Here is a 14,042-nt window from a genome sequence, read left to right as displayed (position 1 = left end):
AAATTTAACAGCAGGATTGATGGTCACAAAGTAGATGAAGGTAAGGAATTCTACTACCTAGGCAGCAAAATAACCAATGACGGTCAGAGCATGGTGGATAAAAAAAAAATCAGACTAGCACAGGCAAAAAGGAATTCCTGAATAACAGGAATCTACTAGTATCAGATGTAGGCCTTAATTTGAGGGAGCAATTTCTGAGAGTGTAAGTTTGGAGCACAGCATAGTATGGTAGTAAATCATGGAGTTTGGTAAAACTGGAACAGAAGGCAATCGAAGCATTTGAGATGTGGTGCAACAGAAGACTTTTGACAATTAGGAGGAATGATAAGGAATGAGGAAGTTCTGCGTAGAATGGGTGAGGATAGTAATACGTGACTAACACTGAGAAGGAGAAGGACCAGGATGATAGCACATCTTTCAAGACGTGGGGAAACAACTTAGCCGGCCGTGGTGGCCGAGCGGTTCCAGGCGCTACAGTCTGGAACCGCGCGACCGATACGGTCGCAGGTTCGAATCCTGCTACGGGCATGGATGTGTGTGATGTCCTTAGGTTAGTTAGGTTTAAGAAGTTCTAAGTTCTAGGGGACTGATGAACTCAGATGTTAAGTTCCGTAGTGCTCAGAGCCATTTTTGAAACGACTTACATGGTACTAGGGGGAGCTGTAGAGGGCAAAGACTGTAAGAGGAAAACAGAGATTGGAATACATCCAACAAATAATTGAGGACCTGGGTTGCAAGTGCTACTCTGAGATGAAGATGTTGGAACTGGTGAGGAATTCGTGGCTCGGCGCATCAAACCAATCAGAAGACTGATGGTCCAAAGCAAAAAAGAAGGTTTTATCAATTTACACCAGAAAATTAGGCAGGCACTCTACCGCAAAAGGCACAGAGCTCAAGACGCTGCCCCAATTCGTGCTTTCCAGTGAAATACAAGAATAGGCTGCTGTATAGCGCAGTGTACGACGTGTTCCGTACTTCTTCAATGCGGCCAGCAGCCTGTTCTTATCGCCTGTCAATTAGACGACGGCCCTCCAGGTGTCTGGTGAAATCATCCCGCCCACTTGCTCGTTTGTACCTCTTCGTCTGCTCTGATATTCGTGCTGTGTAGTACTGCCAGTACTGAACTCGTTCCTCTCTGTGCTGTGCCGCATTCTCTTTCGTGGTGCCCAGCTGGTCTCGCACGCCGACTCACACCACTGCGCAGCAGGTGTGATAGCTTAAAGCCATCTCATGGGAGTCGCGCTGAAAGAACCGCAACTCTACTCCGTTTTAGAACTGTACCCCTTAAAATTATTTTGTCCTCTCCTCCACTTCGCGCGCACATTGATAGGAAAACATAATAATACTGGAAACCGATCTAGATATTGCCTATGATCGACTAAATATGTACACTCCTGGAAATGGAAAAAAGAACACATTGACACCGGTGTGTCAGACCCACCATACTTGCTCCGGACACTGCGAGAGGGCTGTACAAGCAATGATCACACGCACGGCACAGCGGACACACCAGGAACCGCGGTGTTGGCCGTCGAATGGCGTTAGCTGCGCAGCATTTGTGCACCGCCGCCGTCAGTGTCAGCCAGTTTGCCGTGGCATACGGAGCTCCATCGCAGTCTTCAACACTGGTAGCATGCCGCGACAGCGTGGACGTGAACCGTATGTGCAGTTGACGGACTTTGAGCGAGGGCGTATAGTGGGCATGCGGGAGGCCGGGTGGACGTACCGCCGAATTGCTCAACACGTGGGGCGTGAGGTCTCCACAGTACATCGATGTTGTCGCCAGTGGTCGGCGGAAGGTGCACGTGCCCGTCGACCTGGGACCGGACCGCAGCGACGCACGGATGCACGCCAAGACCGTAGGATCCTAAGCAGTGCCGTAGGGGACCGCACCGCCACTTCCCAGCAAATTAGGGACACTGTTGCTCCTGGGGTATCGGCGAGGACCATTCGCAACCGTCTCCATGAAGCTGGGCTACGGTCCCGCACACCGTTAGGCCGTCTTCCGCTCACGCCCCAACATCGTGCAGCCCGCCTCCAGTGGTGTCGCGACAGGCGTGAATGGAGGGACGAATGGAGACGTGTCGTCTTCAGCGATGAGAGTCGCTTCTGCCTTGGTGCCAATGATGGTCGTATGCGTGTTTGGCGCCGTGCAGGTGAGCGCCACAATCAGGACTGCATACGACCGAGGCACACGGGGCCAACACCCGGCATCATGGTGTGGGGAGCGATCTCCTACACTCGCCGTACACCACTGGTGATCGTCGAGGGGACACTGAATAGTGCACGGTACATCCAAACCGTCATCGAACCCATCGTTCTACCATTCCTAGACCGGCAAGGGAACTTGCTGTTCCAACAGGACAATGCACGTCCGCATGTATCCCGTGCCACCCAACGTGCTCTAGAAGGTGTAAGTCAACTGCCCTGGCCAGCAAGATCTCCGGATCTGTCCCCCATTGAGCATGTTTGGGACTGGATGAAGCGTCGTCTCACGCGGTCTGCACGTCCAGCACGAACGCTGGCCCAACTGAGGCGCCAGGTGGAAATGGCATGGCAAGCCGTTCCACAGGACTACATCCAGCATCTCTACGATCGTCTCCATGGGAGAATAGCAGACTGCATTGCTGCGAAAGGTGGATGTACACTGTACTAGTGCCGACATTGTGCATGCTCTGTTGCCTGTGTCTATGTGCCTGTGGTTCTGTCAGTGTGATCATGTGATGTATCTGACCCCAGGAATGTGTCAATAAAGTTTCCCCTTCCTGGGACAATGAATTCACGGTGTTGTTATTTCAATTTCCAGGAGTGTATTTACGCACGTAGTGAACGGTATCGTAAACAAAATCATTTTATGCCTCCACGGCTGAATAATATAGATGTCGATAAAAACTACCGTAGCCGTGTTAGAGGTGAGTTCAGTCGGATTCGATCCAAATGAACTTCTTTAGGCGACTCACAATGTGGCAGAAGTCTACTACTTAGTGAGAATTAGTGACCTGAAGACGTTCATTTAAACAGATGTAAATTGTGGCATAATAAACCCTCCTCAAATATATCTGTGATGGTTTTTCTTAACATCTTATGCGGAGTGTGTCGCCAGATTCAAATCGCTTTCGAAAACAGGAATTGTTTGTCGTGTTCGCAGGTGAGTTCTGAACGCTTACCACCTTCCTGGTGCCTCGCGAAAGGCTTTTGATCCACGTGACATTCGTAACAGTTATGCGTACATTATGCGCAGACTATGTAAATAACAACAAACGAATAACAGCACTGGTTTGTCTTGCTGCAAAGGTATTAACGTTCACAGTGAGAATATGTAAGGGAGCCAGTCCAAAATTATATCATTTATGAGATTTTATTTGATATGTTCTGAACACTAAGTTACAAAATTACATAAACATTGCCATCGTCTACGGTAGGATGTTGTTTTAGGCATCTGATTCAAAGAGTGCAAATTCTCAGAAAGCTGGACACTCTACACTTAATTTTCTAAACGTCACCAAGTGGTACAAATTAGGAATCTGGTTTCCTAAATTTTGGCGGAGAGTTCATAATTTGTACAACACTGACAAAATATGTTCCTGAGGTTAAAGACATGTGTAGGTCTAAGTTTAAGGAATAGTTCCATATTACAGTTCTTACATCATATTCCGCCACCATTGGAACGTAACTTTTTCCTCATCTTTTCCCGCCCCTACAGACTATCCGTAAATCAATACTTTCAATTTCATGCATCTCCCCATTTCTTCCATTCCATCTTCCGCGCACAACTCGCTACACCAGTCCTCTGTTCTGAGGATGAAGTCCTGTGATGTTTTTCCGGCAGAATATTCAAAACAACTTCTTGTATGAAATGTAGCGGTGATTCTAGGCTTCTTTTCCTTCGCTTCGCTTAACGTTTCTTTGCATGGGCTGCTTGTCGGTATATAGGCTCCTTGGCTGCGTCTTGAAGTTTTGCTTGGAGCTTTGATCTCCCTATACCACAGATTTTGGCGATATTTGTAGGATGGGCAACTTCATCCCACGTTTTGCCACGGCTTCTTGCGCATTGAAATTCTGTGGCAAACCGCTTAGTTCTGCAATATCGAACGCAAGTTTTCTCATGTTCGACAAGCATAAACAAAATGCCATCTCTTCCAATGTAAGAATGTGACCTTCCAATTCGTTTTCAACCTTATGTCTACATATATATATATATATATATTCATTTACATGTATACTCCGCCAGCCACCGTACGGTGCATAGAGGAGGACACCCAGTACCGCATTATTAATGATTTCATTTCTTGCTGCATCCACAAATACAGCGAGGGAAAGACGACTGTCTATGCGCCTCCGTATAAGCCTTAATTTCTCTAATCTTTCATTCGTGGTCCTTATGCGAAACGTATGGTGGCGGCAATAGAATCGTTCGGCAATCAGCTTCAAATGCTGGCGCTCTAAATCTACTAAATAATATTCCACGAAAGGAGCATCACCTTCCCTCCAGCGACTCCCATTGAAGTTCCAGAATTATCTCCGTAACACTTGCGTATTGTTCGAAACTACCAGCAAGAAATCTACCAGCCCGCCTCTGAATTGCATTGATGCCTTTCTTTAATCCGACCTGGTACAGATCGCAAACACTCGAGCAGTATTCAAGAACAAGTCACACTATTGTCCTATATGCGGTCTCCCTTGCATATGAACCACGCGCCCTAAAAGTCTCCAAAAAGACGGAAGTCGATTACTCGTCATCCCTACCGCAATACATGCTTGTTCCATTTAATATGGCTTTGCAACGTTATGTACACATACTGAAACGACGTGGCTGTATCAAGAAAGACAATTCTAACGCTGAATCGGAACGTTACGCATTTTTATTTCCTATTAATCGTATTAATTTACATTTTTCTATATTTTAAATTACCGGTTATTCAACACACCAATCATAAATCTTGTCTATGTCATCCTGTATCTTCCCACAGCCACTCATCTTCAACACTTTTCCATACACGCAGTATCAACAGCAAATAACCACAGATTTATGCCCATGCTGTTCGCCAGATCGTTTATGCATACAGGAAATAATAGCAGCCTGTCACCCTTCCCTTGGGCACTGCTGACGGTACCCTTGTCTCTGATGAACACTCGCCATCGAGGATAACATGCTAGGTTTTACTACTTAAGAAGTCTTCGAGCCACTTGCATATCCAGGAAGCTTTTCTGTATGTTCGTATCTTCAATAACAATTTGCACCGGGGCACCGTGTCAAATGCCTTCCGGAAATTTAGAAATGCGAGATCTGCGTATTGTTCTTCATCAGTAGTTCTCAGTATATCATGTGAAAAAGGGCAAGCTGAGTTTCACGTGACCGATGCTTCTCGGTCTCAAGAAAACTCATTATATTAGAACTCTACAGCAAACTGGTGTTACGGATATTGGTCTGTAATATTTCAGGCCCGTTCTTTTACCATTCTGATATACTGGAGTCGCATGCTCATTGTTCCAGTGGCACGGGGCTTTGTGCTTGGCGAGAAATTCGTAATAAATGCAATTTAAAAAGGAACGCCTTGAATTTGAGGTCGTAAAAGGCCAGTAATGTTTATGGCATTCGACGTCCCACATAATGTCTACCACATTGGCAGCCAATGGCAACAGGGCAACATGGGGCGGGACTGGTGAGCACAGCATGAGGCAACGGAGCGTAGTGGAGCTTCTTATCCGACGAGTAACTCACAATTGTGTTAAAGTGCTGCTGTTATTCATAGAAAGCAGGATAATGGCAACGCTAGACAAAGCAAAAATTTCATTATATCTACTACAACAGTTGCCGAAGTTGGTATTTCTTCAGAAAGGAAGCCAAGGAATTTCGTAGAGGAGAAGTGACAGATGAGATATTAGCTTTTCAGCAAGATGAGTCAGTGGAATGTGTTTAGTCTTATACGCTCGTCTGTGCGGAAAAGGGTACATGAGGATTACAGTGATGACGATAATGCTTATAAGTGGACGTGATACTAAAACAGGTGTCGAGCCAAGTACTTCACTCATCCTTGTGGGACCGGGAACCACAAATCCTCTCTCTAATGAAATGTAGTAAATGACAATCGTTGTAAGAGGAGCGGGTAGTAAACATAATTAGATACATGGAAGTTCGTCAGCAGCATAGTAAAAGACATAATTATGAACAGATTTCGAAAAGGTCTGCGGCAGTCAGACCGTGTAGTTCATGAGAAAATCTACAGATATTCATGGGAGGACAACGCGCACTTGTTTCAAAAACAGGAGTTTGCACGTTTCAAGGACGCTCGATACAATTTACAGGCTGTCTATGGTAGTGACGTAATAAGTTATGCACATAAAATTCTGTGCGACATTGACTACAGTGATTTCACGCGAAGCAGTTGACGGTTGCGTAACTTCAGACATTGCTACAGAATTGGAAGACGTAAGATAGGGAAATTTCAAACAATGCGCCAACTTACGAAGCACACCAAACTGCGGATTGGGTACGAAAATTTGTAGATGAGATAAATAACGTTATCCCATCCTTGTGTAAGGAATTTGTTTTCAGCTCTGACCGGGATTCAACGATGAAATGCATACGACAGGAGCCCTGGAAATCAGTGGTACCAAGATGGTTGCATCAAGATCAACTAACATCAGTGCCTTAACGCGTCCGTATACAATAATTCCGAGGTTAATCTAGATGATAAATTTGTTGGAAAATTATTTATTGAGCGTTGAGAAGCTGCAGGTGCTGTGCGCCCTACGATTCTTTGTCGTGTGCTTGATTTTGCCAGGGCGGTATGGAATATTTGCGTCAGATCAAGCAAGAGTGGAACGTCGGACGTAAGAGAATTACAACGACAGCATGAGCACTGCTTTTGGTCAATAGCTGGTCAAAACAAGTTGCCTTTGCTTTTTCCGGGCCTGCGTATAAAAATCTAACTCCTTTAGGATAAACTGTCTGTTTGGAATAGTGTATGACACTTCATTTCCTACCTCCTGGAACCACTGGATGAATTCATCCTCTGGGTATTTGTTTTTTCCATGCCTGTAAACACATTATCTCACTACCTGCAGCTTAAAGGATAGACAGATTCATTGCAGTGTTTCGCATTCTCTTGCATGCTATTACATTTCATCAGTTCTCATCACCCCGTTACACCAAACACCAATACGTTTCGATATATATTTTTTAAATAATGGATACCTGGCTGAACTTCCTGCATGATTTCTAACTCCTAAGGAGTTCGCCTTCGACCTTTGTGCCTCAATCTTTGGGCTCACTGTGGGGCTCTGTTTCTCATTCAGCGTTCATGGTCCAAGTTAAAGGTTTATTTCGATCATTTCTCGAATGTCGACCATGTCTATTTTGCTAGGTGTAATACATACATCCCATAGAAGGACGATCTCTCCACCTCTCGAACACGCCGTTTCTGTCGCCCAGCTGATGCACATGGAGCGTCATTAGCAGCTAATATTTTTCCTGTCATAATTCTTAACACAACAGTTTCAAGTGAGCCTTACTAAAGACTCGAATTGCCACCTCGCACTCGCTCCATTTAAGTAATGGGAACAATGCCGTAGATCACTCTTAATAAAATCGAATTTGAATTTCATCCATCAGTTTAATGAGTCACGGATGCAAAATACTAACGCGTATTCTCTACAGACGAATGGAAAAACTGGTAGAACCTGACCTCAGGGAAGATCAGTTTGGATTCCGCAGAAATGTTGGAACACATGAGGCAATACTGACCCTACGACTTACCTCAGAAGCTAGATTAAAAAAAGGCAAACCTACGCTTCTAGCATTTGTAGACTTAGAGAAAGCTTTTGACAATGTTCACTGGAATACTCTCTTTAAAATTCTGAAGGTGGCAGGGGTAAAATACAGGGAGTGAAAGGCTATTTACAATTTCTACAGAAACCAGATGGCAGTTATAAGAGTCGAGGGACATGAAAGGGAAGCAGTGGTTGGGAAGGGAGTGAGACAAGGTTGTAGCCTATCCCCGATCTTATTCAATCTGTATATTGAGCAAGCAGTGAAGGAAACAAAAGAAAAATTCGGAGTAGGTATTAAAATCCATGGAGAAGAAATAAAAACTTTGAGGTTCGCCGATGACGTTGTAATTCTATCAGAGGCAGCAAAGGAGTTGGAAGAGCAGTTGAACGGAATGGGCAGTGTCATGAAAGGAGGGTATAAGATGGACATCAACAAAAGCAAAACGAGGATAATGGAATGTAGTCGAAGTAAGTCGGGTGATGCTGAGGGAATTAGATTAGGTAATGAGACACTTAAAGTAGTAAAGGAGTTTTACTGTTTGGGGAGCAAAATAACTGATGATGGTCGAAGTAGAGAGGATATAAAATGTAGACTGGCAATGGCAAGGAAAGCGTTTCTGTAGATGGGGAATTTGTTAACATCGAGTATTGATTTAAGTGTCAGGAAGTCGTTTCTGAAAGTATTTGTATGGAGTGTAGCCATGTATGGAAGTGAAACATGGACGATAAATAGTTTGGACAAGAAGAGAATAAAAGCTTTCGAAATGTGGTGCTACAGAAGAATGCTGAAGATTAGATGGGTAGATCATATAACTAATGAGGAGGTATTGAATAGGATTGGGGAGAAGAGAGGTTTGTGGCACAACTTAACTAGAAGAAGGGTTCGGTTGGTAGGACATGTTCTGAGGCATCAAGGGATCACCAATTTAGTATTGGAGGGCAGCGTGGAGGGTAAAATTCGTAGAGGGAGACCAAGAGATGCATACACTAAACAGATTCAGAAGGATGTAAGTTGCAGTAGGTTCTGGGAGATGAAGAAGCTTGCACAGGATAGAGTAGCATGGAGAGCTGCATCAAACCAGTCTCAGGACTGAAGACAACAACAACAACAACTGGCGACTTTTTTGTTTTCAACTCATTCAGTTGTTTCTCTACGCCAGGGATGCCTATCACTAAGTCGCCCATATTGGAGTCTGGTCGATCACCAAACGACGGTATGTTTGTACGATTGTCCTGCGTGAACGATTTCTTAAACGAGTGAAGAACATGCATGTGAGCGCTGAGACGCGTGTGGCTCATGGTAATGTCGTTCATAGCTTGGCTTCTTGTAATAGTGATAGTAGCGTCTCGTTTTCTTAGTGTGTTCACTGGCGCCACTACGTTTGCTCGCCTTGTCTGTCTGTGAGTAGCAGCGCTAGCGCTTATCGATAGCGCGTACTGTGGTACCATCTTTGGAGCGGCCTCTAGTATTTACGCGTCGTCGTGTGGGGAGTGACTTGAATTGGGCACCCCATACTTGCCTCTTTCCTTCTCACAGACCTCCCTACCAGGCCCTCTTCAGCGCGCCTCTCGCCCATCTTCCCCCCTCACTACCCCTCCCTCCCTCCCTCCCTCCCAGTCTTCTTCCGGTCTCCCTCATCTCCTTGCACCTGGCAAATCCTCCGTTTTGCTCATCGTCAGTGTGCCACCTCAGTGTTGTGTTTAGTGCTGTTTCTCCTGTGCGTCAAGAGATGTGATTTTAATTGTGTACCGCCTTGAGGATCGCCGTCAGTGATTGTTATGTGCTACGCCATCCGTCGATACTTTTTATGCTCCAGTCATACTGTGCCTTGTGTTCTTAAATGTCGCAGTGTGTGGCTTTTTGTGTGCGCTACTTTTAAACAGTTATTTTATCTCCATTTTACAGTTCCATGATGTTCCCCCCTTTTTATATCTGTTCACCATATTCTCTCCTTTGTTATTTTTAAATGTCTTCTATTGTTTGTTCTATGTCTTTCAGCTAAAGAGCAGCGCATATGCTGCTGCCAGCCCGCCCCGATGGGGAATTGAAATACAATAAAGAAAAAAAAAATTGAATTGGCACGGAGCAACAGTGAGAGCCGGACAGCCAGTACTCGCCCGACCGCTGGCGACACAAAAGCACTGTCCGGTGGAAGGATGTGGTCGCGAGAGTGCACGACCAAGTCAAGGACCGGATTGAGCGAGTTTTAGTTGAATGGACTTCAATATTCGAGCAGTGCAACATTCACTTGTGTGTGTGTCTGTGTTTGCCCATCGAAGTGACCTCATGGCAATAAGTTGTCAGTCGACGATCTATACGGTGATCATTCCGGTGCCTGACTTGAGTGGGGACGACCGTTGGTTGGTCGTTCGGTCTGTCGTGGCAGCAGGCGACGTGAATTTGGTCTTCCAACCGCTTCTGGCTTCTCTGTGCTTGTTCCTACTTATAATTCGCCCATCTTGTTTCACAGTGACTGGCTTTAGTATTGTGAGTTGCTGGTGGAATTGTTTTCCCAGATCCATGTGTATGTTAGAATAAGTAGTTATTGCCGGCCGGAGTGGCCGTGCAGTTCTAGGCGCTACAGTCTGGAACCGCGTGGTCGCTACGGTCGTAGGTTCGAATCCTGCCTCGGGCATGGATGTGTGTGATGTCCTTAGGTTAGTTAGGTTTAATTAGTTCTAAGTTCTAGGGGACTGATGACCACGTAAGTTAAGTCGCATAGTGCTCTGAGCCATTTGAACCATTTTTTTCGAATAGTTATTTTAATACTGTCTCCGTACTGGATTTGGAGGAGGGTAGCGAACGGAGATCAGTTCGGTTGAGGCGCAGCAGCAAACAGGTCCGTGCAGTGCGGGGGCAAGAACGGTGGCGTGCTGCCACTTCCAGAACGAGGGGGGGTACATGCGAGGGCCACGAGTTTGTTGCACACCGAACCATGGACGTATAAGTTGAGTGAAGAGGTAACTGTTAATTCAACCTCGACTATTCTGAGATCCCGCCTTTGGTCGGCGGGTTGTTGCTCCCAAGGCCGCTGAGCCTGGCGGCAAAGAGTGAAGTGTTTCGAGACAGTGAAATTTGGCAGCCATCTTTCTCTGTTACTCATCATTTAATTTAATATTATTCTTATTAGTGAGGTGGAACCAGCAGTATTTTCTGTCTTGTGGCTGCTAACGCCACAGTCACCTGCCCTGGAGGTTAGCGTACTTTCCCGGCAGTATAGCTTTCCTCATCGTGTTGATGCTGTCCAACATGGCTTGTAGTTCAACGGCCTCTTGTATCGTACTGAGGATATTTTTTGGGAGGTCTACCTTTGTTGTTGTGTTTCCTTTGACCTTGAGGTGTTTCCTGAAGACCTGGTCCTGTCTGTCTCTTCGCCTTGCCTAAAAATATTCCATCGTTGTACCAGTGATCGGACGTTAGGCGGATTGGTTAGTCGGTCGGTCAGCGCTTATGCTGCCCCTAGTTTGAGTTGTCATCCTGTTACGTTAGTACAACTCTTGGCGCCTGTCTCACCTTTCCTTACGTTTGAGTTACTTTCCCAGGATAATCCTTGGAACACTAGCTGAGAATCGCTTTCCCTGATTCCTTAGATTGTCGTCTAAGTTGTAAGGATATTTGTAATTTTTTAATTATAGTTGGTGTGGCCTTCAGCTGAGCAATAATTTCACTTATTTCGTGATAAGGCCTTCAGCCTTGTTACAGTAATTTTTTTACTAATTTGTTTTAAAAGCATGGGATTTATTTTAAATGTGCTAGTTGGAATTGTTCTTCTGACTTCTCGTTCAGGCATTCAGCCGTTTTATAATGTTACTTTAAATCCGTCTTGATTGCAAATTTTTTTATTATTCATATGACCGGTTTCGGTTCATTCAGAACCATCTTCAGATCTGATATTTAAGTTACAGGAGTAACCCGTCCAATTCAGCAACTTTCACATGCTACGTCACATGTGAAAGTAGCATGTGAAAGTTGCTGAATTGGACTGGTTACTCCTGTAACATAAATATCAGATCTGAAGATGGTTCTGAATGAACCGAAACCGGTCATATGAATAATAAAAAAATTTGCAATCAAGACGGTTTTAAAGTAACATTATAAAATCAATGATTGCTGTTATCCCATAAGACATTATGTCTGTTTTTGCAAAATTCAGCCGTTTGTTGTTTGAGGTTATTTTTAGTGGCCTTCGGCGATAAAATTGTGGAATTTTTCTCTGTGAAAAGACCTTCAGCCGTCGTTCAGTCAAATGTGTTTTTTTAAGGGATTATTTTAAAATTTTAATTTCCTTAAATAAAGTTTACGTATTTGTTGTGCAACAGAGAGTAACTGATTACGGCCCCTTCCACAATTGTAACCTTATCCTACCCCATGCTGAGGAATCCGACTCTCAAGCATCATTATGAGATTTTATTTAAAGTAATTTTATCCCAGTATCTCTTGCACTTCAATTAACGGTGAAGTTAGTAAATTTCTTCCGATATAAATAGTGAGCAGCTGAGAGCGTTCATATCTTTTACACTTTCAATATTTTGCATATCTTACACTAAGCTTGTTTGTTAATTATCTGCTTCAGATGCACCTCTGCAAAGTCTATTAAGTTTCGCTGCTCCTCTCACTCAGACGCCCATATTCTCAATGCCTGAGTGCCATAGTCCACTGTAACTTCCGCCTGGAACATTAAAACGACTGAGTATACAGTTACGAATTCCATGTGCATGAGTGTGGGAGCCAAAGTGCTACTATGGCAATACGCCAAATTTAGTAGATGTTTGGTGGGCAGCAAAGCGGATTCTGTTTGTTTTGGCCGAAATTGTATTGTAGACTGGCGCAGTACAGTAGCCCTGTTCTCTGGTCACTTTAGATGGAGGGATAAACCCAGGATTCAAGGGGGGGGGGGGGGGAGGGGAAGTTCGTCATTGTCCGGTGGGAGCTTGGTAACTTCGGTAGTTCTTAAGCGGTTCTTCTTCATAGTTTAGTTAATGTTTGAATTGTGTAAGTGACCAGTCTAATTGAAGACCTAACGCTTTTCTCCCATAGTTAACAGTCCATTAGTTCGTGTAATGAATTTTTATAGCGAGTTGGATACATAGAAATTTAGCCGATTTCGTAGGCTATTGTTAGATTCCATTAGTCACTTGAACACGTGGAGTTGTGTTGAATGGCTAACAACTCAGTTCAATCAGTTTCTCATTTTTCTAACCGCGAGTGAGCGTACACCATATGATACCACTATGATTTTGCCGCTAATTTTTCTATCGGTTCGTTACCACCAGGTGTTCGCGGTCTGGGTCAAGATCCTTTTGTGCTGGAGCTTCAGTAACCTTTCTCTTACAGTATGAATTTAAATTAAATTTATTTCTTGGCTCATGTTTTGATCTTCGTCCATATATTCCTACGGCGACTTAACATATTTATTCCGCATGCGAAAATCGAGGGAGCAGCATATCTTTCCAAGACACGTGTTGTCATCGAAGAGGGGCTTTGTTCTTTTTTCCTCTGCGCAGACCTCATAAACTGCAGGTGGATGTTAAGTGCGTGTACTGTTACACCGTCGTTTGATTATTCTGGGTTCTATAAAACACTAGTGAACTCCGAACTAAGGTTTAGGATTATGGGACCGTACGTACAGGGTGTTCCAGAATTACACCGACCAATTTCGAGATTTTGTAGAATGTGTATTACAGAACAAAATGAGCATAGGGACCTATGTTCCGAAACGCTATGTAACGATGCTACAGTGTGTCCAAGTTATGGGCGCCGGTGACTGTTACATATATATTGATATCACGAGTGATTCCGTGATTAAGTAGCAAATTTTCAGGGAAGTTGGAGGAGAATAAAGGTATGAAGTTGAGTTAAGGGACTCTGGTCCGGAAACGAATGAGTCGAAAGTTATAAGGGAAAATCGTTCCAATACCTCTGACAGTGGAATACATGGACCAGTACTACAATTGCTAAGATTGCAGGATACGCAAGTTTCACAGGTGGTAGTGAGGACCAAAACTTATATTCGACTGACAGAAGTATTAGAACCATTTTCGGTCATAACTTTCGAGTCTTTCGTTTCCTGTCAGGCTACATTACCACAAACTGATACGTTTATCCTTCTCCACCATCCCTGAAAGTCTGTAAACCATAATGGAAATGCCCTGTATACTGTATAAATAAATATACGTGTGCCGTTTCCTGTAAGTTTGACTCTCTGTAGTGTCGTTGGAAGACATTTCCAGACACAAGTTGCTGTCCTCATTCTCTTCCTCAAGACACC

This window comes from Schistocerca piceifrons, chromosome 6 (genome assembly GCF_021461385.2).
Source record: "Schistocerca piceifrons isolate TAMUIC-IGC-003096 chromosome 6, iqSchPice1.1, whole genome shotgun sequence".
Taxonomy (NCBI): Eukaryota; Metazoa; Arthropoda; class Insecta; order Orthoptera; family Acrididae; genus Schistocerca; species Schistocerca piceifrons.
Note: the sequence above shows the minus strand (reverse complement) of the source record.